The following is a 26,327-nucleotide window of genomic DNA, read 5'->3' on the forward strand; positions in this document are numbered from 1 at the left end:
CCAACAGAGTGCTACCAGATCTATTCAACCAAGCAAATTTTGATATGCAACGCAATATTGTTGCATTAAATAAAGTTAGCTTAGAATTTTGTTACGGCAAAAATTTTGGGTATCCTTAAAGTTTTATTATAATTAAACTTATTAGCGATAGTGCCAATGCGTTGCCTATAATTAGGCGCCTTTTAAATTCTTCAAAAGCTCTCAGAGCTTATCGAGGGTACACAGCTACTCGTATACAACGAATGCAATATATATGTTTGTTATTTAATTTAATTTTGAAATTGTTATTTATCGAAACTGGGAATGTAATCTGGCAACAATAGTTGGTAATTTTTTTTCAATATTTTTGAGTCTACAATAGTATGTCTGGAGAGTTTTACAATTTCATGCCTTTGTTTATAAAATATAACAAAAATAATTTCCTTATATTTCAAGTTCTCAAAAAATGTTGCCTACATTTAGGAGCATTATCAACCAATGTTGCCTACGTATGAGCGCACGGGCAAAAACTAAAACAACTGAGCAAGTCCCGCATTTTGCGGTCAGAAAATTAATGTGCTCACTTTAAAAAGTACATTAAATACTAAACGAAAAGGTTAATTACAATCACTAAATCCACTCCTCTGTTAACTAAAGCAGTATCTATCTAACTGCTATTGCTTGGTTTCCTTAAATTCATTTTCATAAACATTTAAGCGGAATTTCGGTTATTTATTTTTTGTGGTATAATTTAATGCTTCGAACTTAAATATAATGAGCGCCGATTAAAAGGGTTCACTGCAACTCCCCGCATTTGTGGATTGAACCAGCAAAGGGAAGCCACTAAAAACAAGTAATAACTACTTGTTATAAACAAAAATAAATACAAAAATATGAACAAAGCAGACACTAAATGAAGAAAATTATGATTAAATGAAAACGTGCGCTCATGTGGCAGTCAAACCGTAATGATGTCCGTCCGTAGCCACTTGCCACACTTGCTGCTAAGCATACAAAACGTTTGCGCGGACCCACACGTACCCGGCAAACATGGTGGTACTCTTTTGCTTAAATTTTTGTTATTTTTTTTCTTTACTTTTGGTGTGTGGTAGAAAAAAGTGGTCCAACTCGTGCAACAGCACTCACATGCTTTGCAGTCGAATGTGTTACTGTATGTATGCGTACACTGAAGCTGGTGCTCCGTCAGTTGTCGGTTGAACCGCTGACTCACAGACGTTTCAGTGTTCTTGCCTCTTCTGTGTGTACAACCTCGTTGGTTCTCCCATCAGTGCGGTCAGTTGGTGGCCCTGTCTCGGCGTTTTTATTATTCTTGTGTTGGTACTTAATGTTCTGGATTTTTGTTTTGTTGTTGTTTTTGTAATTATGTTATCATATGCCGCTTGCTTATTGGTTCGTGGGTGGGTGTTAGAACTTTTAGATATTAGGAGTAATTTGTACTGAGCGCTTGATTGAGATAGCACATGTAAAAATGACGAAGTACCTTTGACAACAGTAGATACAAAAGCACACGAAGAATCTTAAAAAGTACAAGATTTAGAATAAATTAATTGATTTTTTGGCTTACTTCTGAATCCTTTGAAGTTAACTGAGTAATTTGTAAAGGTCAAAAGTTCAACTAAGTTAGGGTGGAATCGAACTAACATTACCTTCTCATCTTGTTGGAGGGTATTGAATTATAAAATAAATTTATTTATATTATATGTTAATTTGTACCACAAAAATGTTGTGGTTGAAATCTGTATGCGTAAGTATTGAAACTGTGAAAGTTTTTCCTCTAAGTTTAATGTTAAAAAAAAATTCTTAATTAGTATCTCTATTACTATCAAAAATACCCACTTTAAAGTTGATCGCACAGGTTGAAGATAGACGAATATAGAATATATAGACGATAGGCTTTCCATTGGAGCTTAATGAAGCTCTGTACCGATTGCGTTAATTTTTTGAACAAAATTACACTGTTTTGTTTCGAAATAGGTACATCTGACTTGATCAAGAACTCTCAAGTACTGTCTTTTATATTCGATAGGGTCGACTAGAAGTATCTAACATTCTTCGAAGTCAAAGAGAGTTTGGACAAATTCGCTTCATTTTAAGAAGAGCGTTGTTAAGTTTACTGATATCTTTATGCTTGAGTTATTTTTATTATATTATTATTATTTTGTCTTTATTTACCATAAGTTAAACATGGAAGTATTGTTTTCAAATTTGGTTGGAGTTGGTCAAGTAATTGGTGAGATATGAAATTTCACCTAAAAGTAGGCTAACATACTACGCCTATTATGACGTGTATTTAAAGGATTTCAAAATTACATTACTGGTTAATTAAATACGAACGAACGATTACTATTTGAGAATGATTAGTCTCCGAGTACATTTTGAGGTCAGCGTGCGTTAAAAACACTAAATATTTGAAATTCCATTCAATTTGACTGCTTTACAATTTATTTGAAAATTTTTTGCGAACAACATCCCTTAAGTGCTCTTAGATGCTGAATTTAATACCATCTGCTCCTTTTGCTGTGTTGTTCTTTGCTTTGCTTTTCAAGCTGGCTAATAGTAGAACTAAAGGCGAAATAATACATAGAATCAAGTGGTGAAACAAAGATCGGAGCAGGTCTTTTCTGTAGCAATCTATAAATAGACGGTAGCTTCAAATTAAATGCCCACAATTCAGACTTTCAGGTTGAGATTCTTAGCATTACAGAATGCGACAAGTGAACTTCTGCTCTAACAAACAAGTCCACTAACCACTAAGGCTAATCAGGAGATATTAGAAAGCAGACAAAAATTAACTGGTTTTAAAAAGTGATTAGTTTGAGTCGCAGCCAACTTCTCTCCATATTGATTTCCTTTGACTTGTTCGTTTGGTTTGAAAAAATAAAAAGAATTCTGTATTGCCATATTTTAGGGAAGCTAACATTTTTTTTTCATATTGAAACGTTCTTATAGAGATTTGCATAAATTAATACAAATATTTGATTTCTAATTAACTCTTTTTTTTTTAATTTTTCTTACAACTTTCAACTAAGAACATGGACACTGCGTGCATACTTAATTATAACATTATACAATACAATTTAAAAAACTAATAACACGCTCAAAAAAATCGATATTTTCTGTCAAACTTTCATCACATGCAAGAGCCTTTAACCACACGCTGCATTTCGTGCCATTGTTGTGCTTCTTCGTCGCAATGCGATGCCTCATGGATTTATGAAAACATAAATTTCTTGTACAGCCAATGCTTTATGCCTTCATTTGCAATTGGTAACTTTCATTTCATTTCATTTCCATTACAATTTGTGCACAAAATTCTTTATTGTTGGCCGTAAACTGAAAATAAAAGAAACAAACAGCGAAAAAATGCCACAGCAAAACCCCAAAAACTGAGCCTCTTGACACAAAAAACGAAATTGTTCGCGTTAACCCAGAAGAAAGTCATATTTTCCCAGGCCAACGGTACCGAAATGGAATCGCCAACAACAACAGCGGCTGTGGGATGCTGCGGCCTGCTCGCTGGCTGGATGTCTGATTCCTCACAATGCTGTGGGCTTCGTGATGATGTAAATCACAATCACTTGCCGCATTGGCAACAAGCTGCAAATAAGTCAAAAAAGCGGACAAAGGTAGGCAGGCAGGCAGCCAAGCGAAAAGGCGGGCGCAAAAGAATTTCAAAGCGAGTAAAATTCATGAAGCAAAGAGACTCACTTGAACGTGACCTAAATACGGCGCAGGACAAGAGCCGACAAGCCACAGTCCAGCGTTGCTGCCGTCGCTGTTGCTGTCGTCATCGCCATCGACGGCGTCGTCATTGTCGTTTGGTGTCGTCCGAGTTGAACATGTTGACGACAATGCTAACTTGCTAAGCGACCAACAGCAACATCAATTTCAACTAAAAGTACCACTAACCAACCAACTGCGAGTGTAGCACAAAAAACAAATTACAAAAACAACAAAAAGCGCACATAAAGCAAAATAAACCAATATTCGATTATCGCCAATGCACAAAGTCATACAGAGATATATTTGCGCTGTTAAATTATGTTCGAACACACACTTGCAAACACACTCTGCAATGCCGTGGCCATAAACTTGGCAAAGAAGCTGTTTCACAGCGTTACAATAAAGCTATTTGGTGTTTTTGTTGATTTTCTCTGTTTTTTGTTGATCTTTTTTTTCTTGTTCTTGTGATTTTGTGTAAGTTGCAATTGTCCGATCCCCACGCTTTACTCGCATACTTATCAATGTGTGTGCGCATGTGTTTGTTTGGCGAATTCGTTTAAATGAAATTATGACAAGCTTTGTTTGTTACCTATTGCCACTCATTGTTGTTTTTGCTTTTTCATTTTTCATTCATTCTGCCAGCGCATAGTTTTGTCATGTTTATGCATATGTATTCGGTAGAGAGATATGAGTGCTAATGCGGTTGCCAGAAATAAGTTATCAATGCGAGTACGAGTCTATGGACATATGTACATACTCACATTTGATGTTTTGATGAAGATGTTTCGGTGCACTTGAAGGAAAGTATTATATTTTTAAATAAGGATACATCATGTAATTTCAAATTAAAATAATATTAAAATAATACATTTTTGGGAATTAAAAATAATATTAAAATAATACATTTTTGGGAATTAAAAATAAATTGCAATTGTTTTAATTATAGCGTTGCCTTAGAAAATAAGCCATGCCAAATTTCGTGCAGATATCATTTCAAATAAAAAAGTTTTTCATACAAAAAGTGAATTTTGATCGTTCAGTTTATATGTCAGCTATATCCTACTGTGATCCGATGTGGACGGTTCCAACAAATGAGCAGCTTCTTGGGGAGGAAGAGACGTGTGCAAAATTTGAAATTGATATCTCAAAAACTGAGGTATTGGTTTGCGATAGATTTAAAATGTGCTATCGATAATTTTTCAATATTTGCAATACATGGGCGTGGCTTCAAATGTATAATATGTTATCGTTATTTCTGAGCAATGTGTTTTCGAAAGCGCTTTCATTAGTCAATATTTTTTTTCATATGATACGATATTAGTGATCCTTGATATGCCATAATAATACTTTGGTATTCTATCTATAGTTTTGGTTAATTTTTAAGTAGTTTTTATAATAATCGTTGCTTTTAAAACTAACAATGCCTTTTTATATATTATTGATATTAAATCAATATTTTTGAAATCTATCGAAAAGTAACGTTTTTGGAAACTACTGATTAATTTTCGGAAAATTCATGTCTTTTTATTCTATAAATATTATTTTGATATATCGATATTCTTGTTTTTCAAAAACAATGTTTTTGAAAGTCGACATTTTTGACATTAAATCATATCTTTCCTTAATTGTTCTATTTTTATTTGATGTATCTGATTATTGCTATATTTTTTATTTATCGATTGTGAATATGTATGAAATATATTAATCTAATCTATTTTGATTTTATATCGTTGCTTTTGATGTTATATCGATATATTTTTAGAATTATTTTTAAATAAGAAAATAAATCGATATTTCAATCATCGATAACCAATAGATATTTTATTATCAAATATTTTCAAATTATACTTAAAAAAGCAGCAGCTTTGAAATATGTTAATATTTTTTTCAAATTGCATCTATTTTTATGTTTCATCGATTATTTTTAAATCATATCGATATCTTTTTTGTTTATTGGTAGTCAAAATTTTTTCCATCTGGCGGCAGTATTTCACAATTTATCGATTTTCATTTATTTTCTTTACAAAAACTAATATTCGATCATTGTTTTTACAGTGTATCGTCAGCACAGGATTCTTATTAGAATTCCAATTGCTTACTACACTCACTATAACTACTTAAAAGCAATCTAAGCAAGATGCATACAAACGTACAACCTTACACGCTGTCATCGCACGCTTACCACGAGCAGCTGTAGTGATAGTTGTAAATAAAAACTAAAACAAAAAAAAAAAAACAGAAAATGGCTAGTTGACGATACGGTTTTTGTGAAGCTGCTAAAATGGGCATTTTCATTGTTTTGCTTCTTGTCACAATGCTTGCTACAGTGGACCGTCGGTCAGCTACAAATCATATGCTCAAGCATGTGGCACGCTGAAACTAAGGTAACAACAAAATCTGCACTGCCTAAATGCCAGCTGAAATGAAAATGGAAATGAAAATTTTACTGTCATTGCCTGTGGCTAATGTTGCCACTTATGAGGGCGCGTTCTTCTCCACTTATTCTTCGCAGTTCCGAATGGAATTTACATTTTCGGCAGCTTTCTCAGCAGTTTTATGCTTGTCAACATTTTCATTCTACTTTTCGCGCAGCCATGTGTAGCCAAAGTGGCTACTTTTGTAATGTATGCACTCATGTGGCTGGTTGTTGTATGTATTGTTGTTTGCTTGTTGCCATCCTCCACATTTGGATCGGCGCTTGTAGTTTGCCGTCATGGTTGCCTAATACAAACTGTCACATTGTCCAGCCGCCTGTTTGTCGCGTTGTTGGTGCCGCCTAACAATTGTCCACCAGCGCTGGTTACAACAACGGCTACTTTTTTTTTTGTTTATTTGGTTTTTTGGTTTTGGTCATTTCACTTCATGTATATGCATGCGCATTGTTTACTTCTAACAACAAAGATTTTCATTGTTGTTGTTGTGACTTGCAGCTCATTCTTCTTCTTGTGCATCGTGTGTTGCGCACAATTGCTGCATATGACAAGTTTATAAAAGCGCCTGTTTGGCGCAGAATTATGACCATGCATGGCACAGCACTGTATAGCACTACATAGCATATCGCCGCATAGCATAGCATGGCATAGCTTAGCATGACATGGCGAGATAACTCGCCGCTTGTTTTCATTGTGCGCACTTACACTGTACGGACATGTGTTGTATATATGTATGTACATATGCTGGTTGGTTGGCTCGTAAAGTTTGTGTCTTAAGTCTTTTGTTCGCAGCCAAAATGTGCAAAATTGGCGCTGTTGATGGAAAAAAATGCTGCCATCATGTCGTTGCTTCGTTTGTCATTTTGTCTGAGCGGCATTTGGTATTATTTGTATTTCTAATGCGCGCCTTGTGTGAATGTGTGTGTGTTGTATAGTGGACAGTGGAAAGTGTGCCAGCAGCTACATCATATTTGCCTCTCAGATATTCACATGTAATGCAAATGTAGATTGTGTCGAATGAGATAAGACTTTTCGGCTGAAAATCACAATTGTTTGGGTTGTTTGGAATTTGCCGTGTGTCTTTGTTATGTTTTATGGTATGTCTGTGCTTTTTTGTAGCTTTGAAGTTTTTATTTAAATTTTCATATGATCTCTAGAGGAAATTGGCTGTGTATACAAGAAATAAATATAAACAAACATAGTTAAAGTTGGTTTTGGCGAGGATTTGCTTATTTAAATTTAATAAGCTTGCAGTTCATGTCAAACTGAATTGACAGCAACCCAAATAGACTCGAAAGTGGGATTCGTAGAAAGAAATAATTATTGAAATTAGGTTTGTTTTAAACATGAGGGTTAATAGCCAGTAGTAAGCATGCAAGCAAACAAGTAAAATATAAATGAAATTGTATTTATGCTATATTAAAGCTAAAACACATTGCATGACCTCAGCAGAGGCTATATTAACGCATTTGTGATTTTCAGTAACTTTCGATTGCTATATATAAATCTTTATGAAAAACTATTATACTCTGTAGCAACATGTTGCGGGAGTTTAAAAAGATAGTATTCGATAATATTTTGTTTAATTCCCTTTTTTTTTAAGAAGCGGTACGATTTTGTTAACTTGACAAATTTTTAATTTTAATATAAAGAATGTTGATAAATCGATGTCAATATTTTAATATTTGTTATCGATACTGTGAAATATGTTATCGATATTTTATGAAATATACCCTATAAATTTCGTTAATTGCGTTATCAATATTTTTGGGTTATGCTACTTGAGTCTCTATTATCAATATTTATGAAATATATCGTAAGTATTTTGTAAACTACTTTGTCTGTGATCGATATTTTTAGTAATAGTCATAACTGATATTCCAAAAATATTTCTTTGATATTCTATGTTATAAATATTATACATATGTACACATGTAAAATATTTTTGTCTTTCCTTAATCGTGATATCGATATTTTTGAATCGTCTTGTTTGAGTTTTTCGATATTTTTAAACCACATATATACAATACATACATATATAATCAAACTTTTCGAAAGCATTTCATAGGCACATTTGTATGTTAGCGATATATTGAGTGTTAACAATAACTGATTTCCATAATTGTATATTTCTTTGATATTCTACAATATACATATATAATTTTCGCCTGTGAGTACTTTTAAAAAGCTAGCAGATATGTGTATATATAAAAATTTATTAAATTGCCTTTAATTGAATCAGTATTTTTAATTGTTTAAACATTTCCATAGTTTATAAAATTTTAGTTTATATCGATAATTTTGTTATTCTATCGATTATTATTTATCGACATTTTAAGATATATTATCGAAATTTATTTTATTTTTTACCTGTCATTCATGAATTTTATCAACACTCTATCGTAAGCTATGTATTATATTTTATTATTCTATCCATAAGTTTGTGCGAAATTTTTCGATAATAATGTTATTTTTAACCACCATTCGTGAATTATATAAACACTTTATCTTAAGTTATTTATAAATGCCTTATTGTTTATTTGAAAGTTATTGTTTGTAGCCGATTTTTATAAAAATTAATTTTTTATTCTATCGATATGTTGGTTTTTATGAAATTTTTTTTTGGTATTTTTTCGATAATTATTGGTTTTTTATCATAAGTTTCTTATCCTCTATAAATTCGAAAAACATATTGAAAGTTTTTGTTTTTTAGCCAATAAGTGTTTGAAAAATTTATTGATATTGAATTTTTTGTGATCCTCTATGACTAATTGTTGAAATTCCTTCAGTAGTATTTTTGATAGTCTGAACATATTCGTCACATGCTTTGGTGTTCTTCGATATTTGAGCGATATTAAATATACTTTTCCGATATATTAAAGTATCGACACCCATTTTTATTTAAAATAAATGCATCTCCCAGGTGTGTTTATCGATTATCAAGAATATTTCTTCACCACAAAATGAATAAATGCTTCCCTTTAGCTGAACATGTGCTAAATGGAACGACACAATAAAACCAAAATGAAACTTAAGCGCTTGCGCGCTAAAAAAAAAGTTAAAAAATAATTAATGAACAAGCGTTTGAGATATTCGAGGTGTCGCTTAAGTTGAAATCTCACTCAATCACTCAGCCAGCGGCAAACAGCTGCGGATGCTGCGAAGGGAAACTAAGAAGAAAGCAACGATCGTCGTAAATGAACAAAACGCCTGAAATTGAGCTGATTTTCCTTCATTTCCGCTCTGCTAACTGACTAACTAAGCAACTAAATAACCGTCTAACCAACTGGTTAAGTAACTCGGAGGCACAAGCCATAAAAAATTTACTGACTCTTGTAAGAAAAACCACAGCCAACTGTCTGCGGGCCTTCCTGTCCAAACTGCTGGGACTCACGTGCTCTTTTTTATTGTCCACATGGGTGTCTTGTCACGCCTGTTGACTGGCCACTTGACTCAGTTTCAATTTCGCATAGTGTTTGAAAAAAGAAAATCGGAAACTCGAACAAAATGCAAATGTGCAACACTTGCGGCGAGGCACACACGCGCATATGTACCCCAAATTCTTTATGGAGCAAGCATATCAATTGCTAATAAATACTTGAAATTTCAGAGCAAATTATGCCCACAAAAACGCACAGAAGTGGTGGCGGCTCAGTGGCGCTGCTCTCAATGGCAGAAGGCTGAAGCAGCAGTGGAAATGTAACTGGAAGTGGGGTAATTGAAATGCAGTGCCAGAAGGTGCTAGCAAACATGAAGAAGGAGGAAATAAGCTGTCACGGTGCCTTGCCACACATGCCGGCTTATAAATACACGTGAAAATTGTAGCAACTTAGCAAAGCGCGCGACCTAGTGACCACGCATAGATAAATATGCCACGGCAACAAGCAAAATACTCTAAATTGGGCGGAAAGCATTTTTATTTGCCGCAATTTAACTGTTATGAATTGAATGCGCTATTCGCCGCGTTGGCCAGAGTGAGCAGCGTGTCGCAGCCTCTGGCTTTGGGGTGCTACATGTTGGTAGTCGAGGTGTTCGGGGCATTAAGCTAAATTATTGATTGTTTGCTCCAAATATGGAGATATTAATTTATGTGCAATAAGATTAAAATTTATATATATCAGCTGGAGTAACGTCAAAAAGGCGCTAAGTACAGTTTAAGAATTTTTTTTATATATTTTTTAACCATGCAATGATTTAGACTATATAACTTATTCAGATTTAGATATATAAAATTATTTAAGAATGTTGTTTTTAAGGAAGTTTTTTATAATAAATTGTTGAATATTTAAAGTTTAAAAAGCAATAAAAGCACCTTTTTTTTACAAACAAACTTTTTTGTCCGCTATCCTAAAAGGGTTAGAAAGGAACTCAATGTAATCTAAACTTACTATGGAAGCCTACCGTGTACATTGAACTCTGTATAACAGTGTATAGCATGAGTAGAGAGCTAATATTCTAAATGTGATATGAAAATAGGCTGCCAATATCTATATTTAGAATTTTTGCTTGCCAAAGATTTTTACAGTTATGTTTTCGTCTATTTTTAAGAGTAGAAATGTCTTCGATGGACTCGATGAATTAAAAATAATAGTCAGAATTTTGTAATAAAATCATGTAAGTTGAAGGAGTAAGACCAATAAGAGTTTAAAATGTCTTAGGAATCTGTCATTGGTATTAAGTGTTGCAACGTTAGCTTATCTAAGAAATGAGCGTTCAGGCCGAGCCTACCTCAAAGATTTGGCTAGAACTTATTTCCCAGACTCTTAGTTAACCACTGCCAAGCAAGCAAAGTAGAAGCATTTAGCGTTGAAATTCTTCTCAAGCTTTAGGAATTATGTTTCATTCCATTAGGAATTATGTTCCATTCCATAAAAATACCTTTTTAGAATTTGACAAAAGTTTCCAAAAATTAAAATCATGCCTAAATATATTGTAGTATACTTGGTTACATCTTTCTGTATAAATAATAATAGGCATGAATATAATATAATATAAGAGATTTTGTAATACTTATATTGTGTCTACAATACTACGCATATAAACGCACTCAAACTAAGATAAAAAACCGGCTAAAATTAAAGAAGAAAATTATTTATTTGCAATAAAAAAAATTACTTTATTAAGCTGTTATATCCACTTGCCAGAAGCGACACGTTTTAATAATCGGCGATTAATTTTTGAAGTATTTTAGATACCTTTCATCCCGTAGCCCATGTTCAAAAGGACATCCGAAAAAAGTGTCTGGCGATAAGGTAGATTTTTCTACGTAAAGTTATCGCAAAACCAAAATAATTATTTTTATCTTCGAAGAATACACGTAATGATCAAAAGACTAGTCAAAATTTTGATTTTTGACAAAATGGCGCCATGCCAAAAAATTTTGTTTGTGTGAAAAAATGTAGACTTCAGAGTAGCTTAAAAAATTAAAACTCGTGTACAAAATGTTATTCCTTCTATCAATATTTGACAAGTATATCTATGAAGGTCGTGTAAAAATTTCAAGTCGATCGTTTCGGAGAAAATTTTCTCACTCTTAAAACTGCGTTTCGAGAAATCTTCAAAATTTCAGAGCATATTTTCAAAAATAAGTACACTACATTCCATATAAAAGCAAAAACAAAAAATAAACTTAAATTCACACCTTAAGTGAATTTCTGCTATATACACATACATATATGTAATGGTTTTTTACACCTCGATCCACCATGGGCATAACCGAAGACTCAAAAACATGAATAGCGTATCATTCAAAGAACTAATACGAAACTTGAAAAACCTTTAACTTCACTTGCACCGAAGCTATAATGCCGTTCACAAAGTTTTCCATACAAAATTTCGATTTTGATCGGTCAGTTTGTATGACAGCTATATTCTATAGTGGTTTGCTATCGGCAATGGCGACCAATTATCAGTTTTTTGGGCAGAAAAGAGCGTGTGAAAAATTTTTGGTCGATATCTCAAAAACGGTGGGACACACAGACAGACAGGCGAGCATAGCTCTATCGACGCGGCTCGTCACACTGATCATATATGTATATGTACATGAGGCTGGAGCGAAAAAAAACTTTTTTTTTTGCTTAGCCTGAAGGTAAAATTTGTAGATTACAAAAAAAGAAAATTTTTGGAAAAAGCAAAAAAAAAAATAATTTTTAACATCTAGAGGCGGCCCGGCCCACTCACTTTTAAGGTAAATTTCGAGTTATTTTCTACGCGTGTAGCAGCATGCTTCGTAACGATAGATTACGAACAATCACGCGCTCGAAACGCGAATGTTGAAGATGAAAAATTAATTTATTGCAGACGGAGTTTTTAACGGTTCATTCCCAAAATTAACAAAAACAAAGAAAAAATGTTTTGCCCGAAAAAAAAGTTTGAATGTATATTTTATATAGTCTCCAACCTTTGCTTGTGGGTATTACCCACTTCGTGGCAGACTTAACATACCCTATTAAAGGGTGATGAAAGAAATGTCTCACCAAAATTGGTTTAGAAAGCAGAATTTCTTTTCCTCCTAATCACACTGAATGCCTAAGTTCGTTCAGAGAGCATATGTTCATATAGTTCGTTTAGAGAGCATAGGCAGTTTTACTTCAGTTCGCAGGAAAAATTAGTTAGATATGTACTCGTACGTACACATATACATACATGTATAGTCTCCACAAATACAATCCTGCTAAAATACAGTTTGCTTTTGCATAAGCAATTATACAATCGTTTAAAATTGATTAACAGCAATGATATTAATAGCGAGTAAACTTACGAGCAGACAAAGAAAGAACGAAAAAAAAAACAACAATCAGCGTAAATAATCCTTCAGGCAATTTTTACTGTGAATATAGTTGCTGATCGTGACTATTGCAGCACTAAAGCGTCAATTCGATTTATGAGCCAAGCAACTCAAAATGAAAAAAAAATGTGAATAAAACTGAATATATTTGCAAGAATGTGCTGGCATCTAATATGTATGTTTCTGCGTGTGTGTCATTCACTGCCACTACCACCGCTGCTGCAGCTTCAATTCCGCTGCCCATGATAACAACATTAAACACTGCTATTATTGCACGTTGCAATTGCCTATAATTGCTGTAGTGTAGCACATTCTTATATCTGCATATATGTATATTTGCATATGCACTTTCATCTGTGTGTGTGTGTGTTTGTGTGTGCTGCAAACTGTTTTGTGTTGAACGAAATTTCTATAATTAATTTTTGCGCTGCCATTGCGGTAGTCTATCACACCAACTCGCTCGCTCGCGGTATATATTTATGCGCGCCTCCCCTCCCCGCTTTCACATTCTACCACTGACCGCTGCTTTGTCAATTTCGTTGCAACTGCGCTAACGTTAAGCCATTGACCATGAACAGTGTGCCGTTGCTTTAAATTCTGTGTCGCTGCCGCGGCCGCTGGCAACTGCAATTCATTGATTATCGTCACTGTATTCGCTTTGAACTCGTTTTATTGATTGATATGTTTGTTCGTTAAGAGTTGCGCAATATTTTGCAAAAAGATCTGCATGCGGTGTTGTTTTTGTTGTTGTTAACGTTGTTATTACTAACATTTGATTATACAACTTGTAATTTTGCTTAAATAACGGTTGTGAGAATAGCTGTAGTATTAAGTTATGTTGCTTTTGCTCTGAAACATGTTGCTGCAACATGCTGATAGTCGCGTTAGAGTTATGTTTATGCGGCAAAATGCTTTTAATTGCATTGTTTACAGTTTTTAAAAGCATTTATGCGTTAAATAACCATGGTGTGACACCCTGTATTTTAACAGTATCAAACAATTTTGTGAAAGTTCAAGCTCCGAAATGAATTTACTGCCTTTTTTATTGATTAAATTTAATTAAAATTTTTTAAATCTCTGATTGCTAACCTTTTGTTTTTAAGATTCTGCCCTTTTACTTTTTATTTTGGTATTTCTTGCTAAAATGTTTTTGAGAATCCACTAAATGGGTTAAAAATTCCACCAAAAGCATTCAATTTACATTTCATTCTTTTAAAAGTGATAACGAGCTCTTTCAGTTATGTGAGAAGATGCGATTAAGTTGTCAGCTTGACGTGTGTACACGCCCACAACGCCCGAAAAGTGCTTCTTGACAAAGAATTTGGGAAAATATTTGGAGAATGCTGAAATTAAGACCTACTTAAAAACATATATAATTATATTTGAGTAGATATTTATTGCTTTTCGTTGGCTAGGCGATTGCTGAGCTATAAGATAATACAACAATCAATGTTAAAGTACAGTGGTGTTCATGGCAGTAGAAACATCAGGGCTGAACTCGTAAGAAGCAAGATGTTTGGGTGGAAATCGGCTATTTGCTAAAAATTTTGAAAGAAAATTGATTCATCGTATAAGCATCCCAACATTTAGCGTGTATTAAAAAAATTTATTGTGGTTGAAATTTCTAATATGAGAAAAATCGATAGTTCTAAAAGAAACTATATTAAGTTTGTCACGAAGTTTGTGACACCCAGAAGGAAACGTCGGAGACCATATCAAATATATAAATACATAAATGATCAGCATGATGAGCTGAGTTGATTTAGCCATGCCCGTCTGTCCGTCCGTTTGTATATACGCGAATTAGTCCCTCAGTTTTTAAGCTATTAAGTTGAAATTTTTCACCTGTCCTTTTCTCACTAAAACGCTGCTCATTGGTCGGAATAGCCGATATCAGACCACTATAGCATATAGCTGCCATGCAAACTAAACAATCGGAATCAAGTGCTTATATGGGAACCTTTTTTTATTTGATGTAATATCTTCACGAAATTTGGCATGAGTTATTTCCTAAAGCAACAATGTAATCTACGAAGAAATTGTTCAGATTAGATTACTATACCATATAGCTGCCATAGAAACAGAAAGATCGGAATCAAGTGCTTGTATGGAAAACTCTTTTATTTGACGAGAAATCTTCACGAAATTATATTGGAATCAAGTTATTGTAAGTAACCTTTGTATCTGTGAAGGGTATTATAGCTACGGTGTAACCGAACCTAACGTTTTTTCTTGTTTTGCTTAACCAAAGTCATCGCTCAGTTCGTCGATTGCTTGTTCGCCAAATTTCTGATATCGCCGGTCCCGACATATGTGCAGATTTTTTGGCAGCTTTAAATCTGGACTGGTCCATTTCAACTGCGCGCGCAAACCGAATCGTTAAACAACTTTTTCCTAGTTTGGTAGAAGCATATTTTATGTTTCATTGCAGTTTGATCTGCTTATGTCAATTGGTGTGTGTTAGGCAGCTGTTACGGTGCAAAAAGTTTGACAATTTTTATGTTGGAAAAAATATAATAAAGATTTTGGTTGAAGTTTTGGTTGCCTATGGCATCACGGCTACCTACGGAATCGTTGGAAATGTTGCAGAATCGTTTTGGGTAGTCCAATTTATTGCGAACACAAATATTTGAGTAGCACAAAGCATTCAGTGAAGGTCGGGAAGTTGTCGAAAGCTTGCTTCATGCAATTCGTACTTTCAACTCTGTTAATGGCGATAACATCGGAATTGTTAAAGAAAAATTGCTTAAAAGGCGTCCCAACACATATGGGTTAATGTTTTGGGTATGAAGCGTGTCAATGCTAAACTTGTACCAAAAGACATGAATATTTTGCAAAAACGGCGTGTAAAATTGAATTTAGCAATAGCCATTTATGATTGCAAATTAGAAATATACATAATATAACTACTATATTTAAAAAGTTTCTTAGAAATACAATAACTGCAATCATCGATATCAGTTGTCATATTAAAAACTACAATCAGGAGTACTAAAAATCAGTTTCTTAAATTCCAAATTTCCTGCTCCAAATGCAATTCTGACCCAAATACCTTCAAATAACATGAAAAAAATTGCAAGTAGGCTAAATCATGTACTCATGTTTTCATATTTTCATACATTACAAATGTTTATTGTTAAAAGACAACAATGACTTTTTCCCACAGCGCAGTTGCCGTAGCTCCCGCTCAGGCGCTCGCGTCATTAGCACTATCCCAGCACAATCGCCAGAGTGTCATCAATATTTTTAGATGCTATCTTTTGACTGCAACACCAGCCTTCACCCCCACCACTGCCGCACTACTACAGCTGCGCCTGCTTGGCCAGCTATTTGGAAGATGTGACTCAGATTTCAACGCGATTGCCAAGCCAGGCTGATTGCTCACGTTCAGCGGCAAAGAATGTCGGCATTCTGCAGAGTTCCGTTGCGGTCAACAATGCAGTTACATGTTGCATATACATATTTATATTATCTACAGTTGTGTGTGCGCTGAAGAATAAACTTTATTGTTTGAGGTTCTTCAACCCCATTTCCAGCGCGCAGATTTCTCCCGCATGTCAGATGTTGAACAACAACAAACTACAATAATATGGTATCCTGTTGCTGACACTATTCTGCAGAAACAAGTGTTTACATGTGCATGTATGTGCGTGTAAGCGAGCATAGTTGTAGAAAAGTCACCCAATTTGTGACATGGTTTAGTGCAGTGGCTTGTTTGTGACTCTGGTGGTATGATCATGTAAGTATGTGTGTGTGTGTTTGTGCTTTTATTACAATTTGTTGTTCTTGTCTTGCTGCCGCTTCAATTGTTGCTGCTCCTAGTGCTGTTGGTGTTAGTGGTGGTTAGTGTGCCAGCAACCCAATTCATTGTGCCACTTTTCTACGCCAACAACAACAACTATAGAAACATGAAGAAGCGCCAACAAACAGTTTCTGGTAGCCGCAACAACAACAAGCAAAACAATAGCAACAAACTGCAATACTCCTGCAGCATCAACATCAGCAGCAACAACAACAACAACACCATCATCAACCACAGCACCATCAGTAGCTGCAGCTCCCATTCGTGCAACAATTCCGATGACCGCAGTCGCCTTTGCGCTCCTTATTTTGCTCATCTCCTCGCGTTGCGCTTCGCTTTTGTTATTCTTCATGCTGTAGCTGTGGCAAGCCTGCTACTGGCATACTCGCTTACCTGTCGCATCACTCATGTGGCAATGACCACAAGTTGCAGCAGCAGCAGCAGCACACAATTGCAGCCAGTTTGTCGGTGGCACTTGCAATTGCACGCATACACATGTTGGTGGCATAGACGCATTTGTACATAAAATCAAGTTGCAATAGCTATGTTGCACGCCACGTTGCACATTATGTGCGTGCCGCTTCACGCATGTGCGTAAATTGCTGTTGCGGCATGGCCATTGAGGTTGTGCGTCTGTCGGCTGAAGTGGTTTGTGGTTCTGGTTGCGTTTGCTCATCCGCCTGCTATCGTTGTTGTTGTTGTGCCACCTGTTTACACATTGACTCTAACTGGTTTTGCTGCGGTGCGTTCGCCCGCTTGTCCGCCACCTCTACTTGCTACCTCTGCTTGCTTGTTAGGCCTAACTGGCTTGCGCTAGCATGCCTCACGCTCGCTGCCGCCGCTGAATAAGTTGCCAAGCTGGTTGGCTGACATTACTTATGGTTGGGGTTATTGTTGTTGTTGTGGTTGCTGGCGTTGCCATTGAAGATGTTCTTGGCATAACAAATCGCACTGGTTGTTGCCACATATAGTTTGTTGTTGTTGCTATTGCGGTCTCCCACTTGAAAAGCTGCCGTCGTTGATTATAACCACTTGCTCCCCTGTGCCTCCCCTGTGCCTTAACAACCCTAACTGCACGCCATCGGTTTAGTTCATTTTAGTTTCTTTCTGAGCATGTGTTGTTGTAATGCTGCCTGCTCGTTTGCATGTTGTTGTAATTGCAGCGACTGTCGTCGATCGCAGTGTAACATACTCAACATAACTGTTCTTGGTGCCGAGCCGGTTTAGCCTTTGATTGTATTATTTTCTGTTCCTTTTCTTCTTCTTCGGATTTTTCTTGTTCTTTATTTTTCATTATTTAATTTTATTTCCACTAAACTGCAGCAAATGTTATTCCGCTTGTTGTTGTTTGTTTTTGTTGTGTGTTGTTTTTGGCATGTAGCTGGAACAGCTTGTTGCTCAAGGCACATATAAAAAATATTCAAACACACACACATGCGCAGAATTTCATGTCAAGCATGTTGTTTGATGCATATATGTATGTGTGTGTGTTTTTGCTTGATTTCTGCCGCTGACTTATTTTCCACATACATATTCGTTGCTGTTATTTTCGGGATTGGAATGTGCCGATAATTCTTCTGGAGAGAATTTTTCGGCTTCACTTTGTTGCTATCTTTTAAGTACGGTTTAGTAAAAAAGCTTGTCTTGCAGGAAAAGAAAGTTTGTGAACTGCTGCAAGCTGTCTTTTAAATATATTTATTGCTTCTTCTCGGAAACTTAATTGTCGGCTAAAGCGTTTTTAAAAACCGAAGAAGAAGACACCGAACACGTTTCCAATCTGATGGCTTGTAATTGTATTTCTTATCAGTAAAACTCAAACTTATTTTAATTGAAATTAAACTGGAAACTTTCCCTTAAATGAACTGCAGCCTCAATGTTAATTACTAGTATGGCTTGTGATATGATCTTATAGGCTTAGATTTAGGCAGTATTTTCAGTTGGTATAGTATACTGTAAATTTTCTTCGAATACACGCAATTGCAGTTGCCAAATAAAAAAATCAACTTGAGTCGTGTAAGGCAGCGATGAGATGCTTTCTTTCTGATATGACCGTTTTTATTTTTTCTTGTTGGAGAAATCTTTCACGATTTTACTAAAAAACTTACTAAAAATTATAATTAAAAAAAAAAAAAAACAAACGTTATTTGGTTATAAATTCCATAACTCCTGTTTCAAATTTGTTATATAAACACAATTTCTAAGCTTCAAATATTGCTGTGCAATTTTTCGAAAGCAAAAACTCTGAATATGTGAAATACTTTGATTGATAGTTACCGCTAGGGTGCGCTGTGGTGCAAAAATATGGAAAACTCAATATTGCGACTAGTTTTTTTCGGCCAAATTTATATTTTTCATTATTTTAGATCATGATTTCGGCACAAGACTTATTTCAGATGATCTTTGATATTGAAAATGCCAGTTTTGCTCGATATTGCAAAACAACAAGCAATTACTACGCTAAAGACATTCTGAAGACTACCCTGTATATATTTTACTTTCATCTTAGACGAAGAAAAGTGACCAGATGTAAACAAAAAATGATCTTCCTCAACCAAGAATCCGAAATAATAGTAAAGAAGAATAAAAGATAATTATTTTTAAGGCTCCATTCTGCTAATATTACGTGGCTTATGTACTAACGTATTAATTTAATAACCAAACTTAAAAATCGTTTAACAAAAACCTTGAGAAAAAAGTCTATAGTAAAATTGTTGACTTTGTCAACAGTGCTAATCATTAATTAGGTATACCCAAATTATTTATTATGTTATAAATATTTAACATGTGCTTGCCTTTGAGAAATTACTACAGTTCGTTAAACTACTTATTTATTAGACAGGTATGGAACTCGTGACAATTGTAATAAATTCGTGTTAAATTAAACTCGTGTTTTTATCAAACTCGTGTTTAAACAAGTTTATGTTTATAAAACCTCTTGTTTAAATAAACCCGTTTTTATATAGGCTCGTGTTTTAATAAACAAAGTGTTTAAATATACTCATGTTTATTTAATTAATTCATGTCTGAATAAACGTCTATTTAAATAAACTCGTGTTTAACTAAACTCTTATTTAAATAAACTTCGGTTTAAGTAAACACGTGTTTAAAAAAAATCATGTTTGAATAAACTCTTGTTTAAAGAAACCTGTGTTTAAATAAATTGATTTTTAATTAAACTCCTCTTTAAATATACTCGTGTTTAAATAAACTCGTGTTTAATTAAACTCGTTTTTAAATAAACTCGTGTTTAAAGAAACCAGTGTTTAAATAAACTCGTGTTTGAAGAAACCAGTGTTTAGATAAACTCGTGTTTAATTGAACTCGTATTTAAATAAGCTCTTCTTTAAATAAACTGTGTAAATAAACTTTTGTTTAAATTTCAAAGATTAAATATTTTTTTTGATTTTATTCAGCTAGATTTTTTTCCCCCTAAAAATGGCATGTTTTACGCATATTCCTATGTAAATATCTTTTTCACAAGCAAATATAATACAACATATTTTTTCAATTTGTTTTAACTTCGCAACTAAATAACTGTGTAAACAAACGCACTCAAATCGAGATATGTTAACAAGCAGAGCTCGCAAAAACAAGCAAAAAAAGTGGCTGAACAAAAAAAAAAAACAAAAAATCGAATTTATATATCCATATTTTCTTAAGTATGTATATATATATGTAAATATTTTCTACATTACTGTATACATGCATCAATATATAAAATATGTTTAAGTGCGCTCAAATGTCTGCCTTAATGCACTAATGCGAAACTTAAGTATCTTGGCGCATATCCTGGAACCACATACGCCCCAACAGTCGCAAAATTCACTTGTGCGATTATATTGCTACATAAAACTCATGTGGCTAACGGTTGTATCGACAGTAAACGAGTTGGCTGTATGCTGTGAGTTTAAGCGCCAAAGTTGTTTTGACTTGTTGTAGTTGGTTACCATGAGGTATGTAGGTGTGTAACGGTGTATATAATCACTTGTATGTGTGAGTGTGCATGTTGCGGAGTGAACTTGTTATAAAAATCGCTACTTCGTTTCTAACTTGCGTAAGTTGAATTTTTTTTATTATATTTCTATGGATTTGTAAACATTTTAAGTCAATGTTAGATATACGAATGTACATTTAATGTTTGTATGTACGAATTATTGAACGAAAAAATTAGATCGGTGCTACTAAATAGATAGAAAAACATGAGTAGGTGCTGCTAATTTTTAGTAATTGAAAAATTCGGTTATAAATAAATTTTTTTTTTTAATTAATTTTAATTAAAGCGTCAACCACCATTTAAAATAAAACTCCTCAGCTTCTGCTGCCTGTCAAACTGGCTCTTAATATTTTCTTCGAAGACCTACTCCTTAATTGTAATGACAATTTTTAACATTTTTCTTTAGGCTATTTTGTATATATTACTGTATCTTATTTTAATTTTCTCAAATTTTCTTTAAATATCGCTATTCCATACTATTTTTTTGTTTTCTATAATTAAAAAGTATACTGGCTCGTTCCACTACCATGCTCACATAGTCACATATTTTATTGGCATTTAATGAACTCCAATTACCTCTCATTTATGTTGATTTGATGATATGCTCGTCAGCGTACCGTCTGCACACCTTATACCAGTGTGTAAATTAATACTGCCACCAACAACAATTCCGTCGTTTGAATTCATTCTCATTCACGTAAAAATTGTGCACCATGCAAGCGGTTGTGGCATGTTCACGCACGCACATGTCATTATACAAAAACAATTAATCAACCATGGTTGTACAAAAATACAGAGCACTCGGCAGTCAGAACTTTGCACATGGACTGCATCGGGTTCGTCGCTTAAGTCGTTGGTTTCACATACGCACTATTAAATAGCAGTAATGCTGACGAGCCACTGAAGCGTGGTATATAAACGCACAACAATGACAAAACAATAAAAATAATACAACAACAAATTAGTAATAAATCGTTTTTGTTGCATCATTTGCTTGCTGATGAGACACACACGTTGCACGTACGACCGCATACCGCTCTAACAACACTAATCAATGAATGTGAAAACGTTCTCAGACACACGAAATATTTAACAGCTATGGGCGGCCACTCGCAATATACCGGATATACCTACAAACACACGCACATACGCGCGGTTATACAAGCAATCGTTGAGTCGGTGAGCGAGAATTGGGTGTGGAGCCAACATTGTTGCTATGCATAATTCACACACACCTGCCTGCTTGAATGCGTGTGTTTTTGAGCACTTTTTTGTTTCGAAATGTGTAACTTTTTCAGCCAAACTGCTAATGAAAATCTCACATTCGTTTGTTAAGTGTTTAGAAGAAATATTTTAGCTTCGCTTTGTGTTCGAAATTCGTAGCTCGTATTCCAAGCATTCGAGTATTTCACACATTATTGCAGTAATGATTGAGTTTTATAATGACCGACTGGGTGTAACATGCACCGCTAAGCAGAACAAATGGCACTTGACTTGATGGGGCCAAATCCTGTTTCTGTGCTGAACCACCGCGTATACAATTTTATGTGGCTTATTGTCGATTTGTGCTTTTTGGAAGGCATACAAATCAATTTAAAAGAACTTTTATTGTCGAATTAAGTGGTAAAAGTGAAGGGGCTTATGTAAACGTGTGTTTGTGTTGAAACACAACAGTTTAAAAGCAAAAGAAACTTTTTATTGAATTAACGGCACTTTTGTAATTCAAATCAATTTTCTTGCCAAGCTGTTTAAGAGATATAATAATTATTTTATGAGAATGCCTCTAATGTTGTTGTCTAGTTGGTTTATTGAGCTACAACAGTGTAGGCTTAATCGTTTTCTCGCTATATATTCATTATTATTATTGCTGGTGGTCTGAGTCTTAATTATTGAAAGAAATTTTGATTTTTTTTTTTTAACATTTTAATCAATGTCGCTCATTTTTCTTTATTATATTTAAAACTATTTTGTCTACTGGAGGCTGTGTAGTCTCCTCTGTGAACAATATATATTTTATAGAAAGACATTTAATATATGGAACCATTTCATTAAAAACATTTACAATTTATTAACACGGCTCAATAGAAATTAATATTAATTAATTCTTCCACCCGATTGGTTCTTTTTCATTTTTCGTTAGGTTATACCCATAAAAATAACATACTAGCATTTTAATTCGATTTCTCAAATCCGCTTAATCAGTTAATCTCTACATATTTTCTATGGTATATGCCACGTGCTTGTCACTTAAAAAAAATTTATTTCCTTTGATACTACTTTTATTATATAATATTATTGTTGCTTCGAAATCAATTTATTTATTTTTATGATACATAAATCTGGCTAAAATGAGCTCAATTATGTTAAATTGAATTCAATTAGTTTTTTTTAGTTCTTTCTCAATTCATTAAAATGATTTTATGAGGTTATCTTTTTCGTCTTAGCAGTGTTATTACACACTATTGACGTATATTTTTTTAATCTAAATCAACTTACTTATTTTTTATAGTTATTAAATGAGTTCAAATCGACTCAATTTAGTTAAATTGCATTCAATAAGTTGCTTTAGTTCTTATCGAATTTGAAAAATATTTGTTCTTTGATGCTCAATTTACCACCATGGAAGTGTTATTGAGTAAAAGTTTTGTGAACTGTATTACTTCAGCAGAGTTTATTTAAATATGTGTAAATAAGTGAGATTTAGTTTGATTGAGTTCAAATTAAATAAGCTTACTGAAGCCCTATTCTTTCAATTGATTTTATTTTCGATTAAAGCGATAAAAATTCACTATTTAACTCTATTTGTAGCTAGAGTTAATAGTTACCTTCAACCCTTTTACTACAATATACCTATTGCAAGAGTCTGCGGTTCGACTTTAAACCATTTGTGTCGAAAATTCCTTAAATTTCTCAACAAAATTTACTGGATTATACCACCATATCAGTCTACCATATATCATCTCCTTTCCACCGTAAATGAAATATGATTGGTTTTTTGCTTCTACGCCATGTACTCATTTAAGGTGTTTCCCGAATTCCATGCGACCGTTTGACCTTAATGTGATTCTCGCATATATTCTTATAACAAAGTTACATTTTCCCTAGTTAAATGCAAAATGTCATTAACTTGACTTACCTTTGTTAACTTTCGAACTAAACAAATTCTCACTTCCGCGCCAACACCTGTAATCCTCAGCTGACTGCGTACTTGTCACACTTGTGAGTTCACTGCCAATTTTTACTTTTCAGTCGAGTATTTTTATTATCTCTCGTAAACGCGTAACGTGTGAAGAATCGCGTGGTGAAAGTTTTTACTGCTGGGCTCTGCAACTGTAATGACACAAACATACAGATAAACTGGTTTAATTAGAATTGAATTAGCATTTATTTACACCATAAGCGACATATGTCGTGTTGCATGGTTTTGCATTTAGTGCAAATATATAAGTGACACGTGTACGTTCGGGTATTTAAGAATTAGTAAGAATGTAGAAAGTAGCAGAGATGTTGCGAATTAAAGGCGAAAGCTTGGTGGCTGTTAAGAGTTGAAGAGGGTTTGTGTTAAAAAATGAGGTTAATAAGTCAACCACACTAAGCTAGGAAAATTTTTTTTATAGCAAGCTTAATTAATAACGGACGTTTTTTTTAATATTTACTTTTGTTTCTTAAATTTTTCTTATTATTTTTATTAATTTTTTCTATGGGCTTTTTGTTTTTATTTTTTCTTTTTATTTAATATTACTTTTTTTAATTTTAATATTTTTAATTTTAATGTTTTTAAATAGTTTGTTTCATATTTCACTTTTGATAAAAATTAATATAAGTACATTCTTTATTTATTTTTATAATTTATTCTTTGCATATTTGTTTTTATTTTTACTTTTACTTTTGTTAATTTTTAATTTACTTAATTGTTTAAGTTTACTTAATTTTTTTGGATTTTAATATTATTGTTTTAATTTGTTTTTTTGGTACAGAGTTTTTGATATTTAATTTGATACAAAATTAATTATAATTTTTTAGTAATTTTTCCTTAATATATATATTTTAAATTATTTATTTAATTTTTAATTTTATAAACTATTTCTTTTACATTATTGTTTTTTATATTTTTTTACTGTTTTGTATATATAAATATTTATTTAATTTTACTAAACTGTTTTTAGTATAATTAACTTCTTTAATTTAATTAATTTCTTAAATTTTAAAATTTTTTTCAAATTATTATTTTTTAAATTTTAATGATTTATTTTAATTTTTTAGTTACAATTTTTTTTTTTTTTTTTTGTTTTTACTGCTTGTTATAATTATTTCGATTTTTCAATTTTCATAAGAAATTAATTTAATTTAGTTTTACTTAAATATTACCAAAATCAGACACTGTGCGCTGCGCCTCCAAACCTGTTTTCGCTTTTATTTATAAAAATATAACTTTATTTATAGAAATACAAGTTAATCTCACGAAATGCCAAACACTTAAATGACATTTAACAACAACAAAAAAAAAAAAGAATAAACACAAAAAGAACAAAAAATCTCGCTACCATCAACGTGACACTGCTAATCAGCTAAGCGCTTAACATTTCGAAAAACCATTTGGCGCTTCTTTCATGCTGCAGATCTAAGTGGCAGATGATAATGCAAGAAGTGGCAAGTCGTAAGTAGCAAGTGCACCCTGCAAAGCAGCAGCGAGTGGGCCGCATGCACGCGCACACAAAAACTGTCACAATCGCAAGCGCATTTTAGCGGCTGGAGCTCATGAGAGCGCTCAGTTGGCAATTGTGTGTCGCTGGCACCGTGGTATGCCTAACGCATACACACAAATGCTTATATAATGTTGTTTTGCTGTTTGTTGGTGAGCTAAAAATAAAATGCTATTATCGCTGTGGCTTTGATTTGCTTGCGAAGATGGCACTTGAATGACAGCGATAACAGAGAACCTTTCAGCTTGCGTCAGCATACAATAACAACAACAAGGGAAGTAGCGGATAATCACCTGATATTAAAGAAGGCGTAAAAAACAAGCGTAAAAAGGCCAATTGACTTCGTATTAGCATTTCAATTGCGCACCAATTTACAGTTAATGCCAACACATTGGCGAGTGGCCTAGAATATTCAATTGATTTGACGTTTTTTTTGTTGTTATTTTTGCTTGCTTCAATCGTGTTTGGTAATTTCTTTCTGTAACTTTTTTATTAAGGCAGTTCAATGAACGTGTCTACGTAATGCTTCCTCTGATTACAGCATTTTAGCGTGTTGCTTTATTGAATTTTTATTAATATTTTTTATTCTATTTTTTTTTTGCCGGTGCGCAGAGTATGTATTTAAGCATGCAATGTGCATTAGCATTTAGCTGGTAATTAAATAAATTTTAGCAGCGGGTTTATATTCATGCTTTACATAATATTTATTTGCTTTTAAATCATTAAGAAGTATTAAAAATATTTTATATTTGACGGAGTTGGTTGGATTTCGCGTAGCATAGGGTCAGTGTAATAGTAATGTTAGCTGAAGGTTAGTGACAAAAAACAGAGAATTACTATATATAACGCTTCTTACGTTAGCTGCTAGAAAAAACGGTAAAAAAGT

At 33.6% G+C, this 26,327-nt stretch overlaps 2 protein-coding genes across 6 annotated transcripts in view; one reads left to right on the top strand and one right to left on the bottom strand.

The window, feature by feature from the left end:
* The window catches only part of LOC106620000 (uncharacterized), a 119,335-nt gene extending 95,271 nt beyond the window's left edge, over positions 1-24,064 (bottom strand). Inside the window, exon 1 of one of the 2 annotated variants that reach the window (XM_036367983.2) lies at positions 23,875-24,064. The gene's annotated coding sequence lies outside the window, so the exon portion shown is untranslated. Of the gene's footprint in view, positions 1-21,314; positions 21,769-23,874 lie in introns of those variants that run through there. The other variant, XM_036367985.2, reaches the window with a different exon arrangement.
* Atg16 (Autophagy-related 16) overlaps positions 1-26,327 on the top strand; it is a 214,571-nt gene that overhangs the window by 112,963 nt on the left and 75,281 nt on the right. The gene's annotated exons all lie outside the window — the stretch shown is intronic.

This window comes from Bactrocera oleae, chromosome 2 (assembly GCF_042242935.1).
Source record: "Bactrocera oleae isolate idBacOlea1 chromosome 2, idBacOlea1, whole genome shotgun sequence".
Classification (NCBI taxonomy): Eukaryota; Metazoa; Arthropoda; class Insecta; order Diptera; family Tephritidae; genus Bactrocera; species Bactrocera oleae.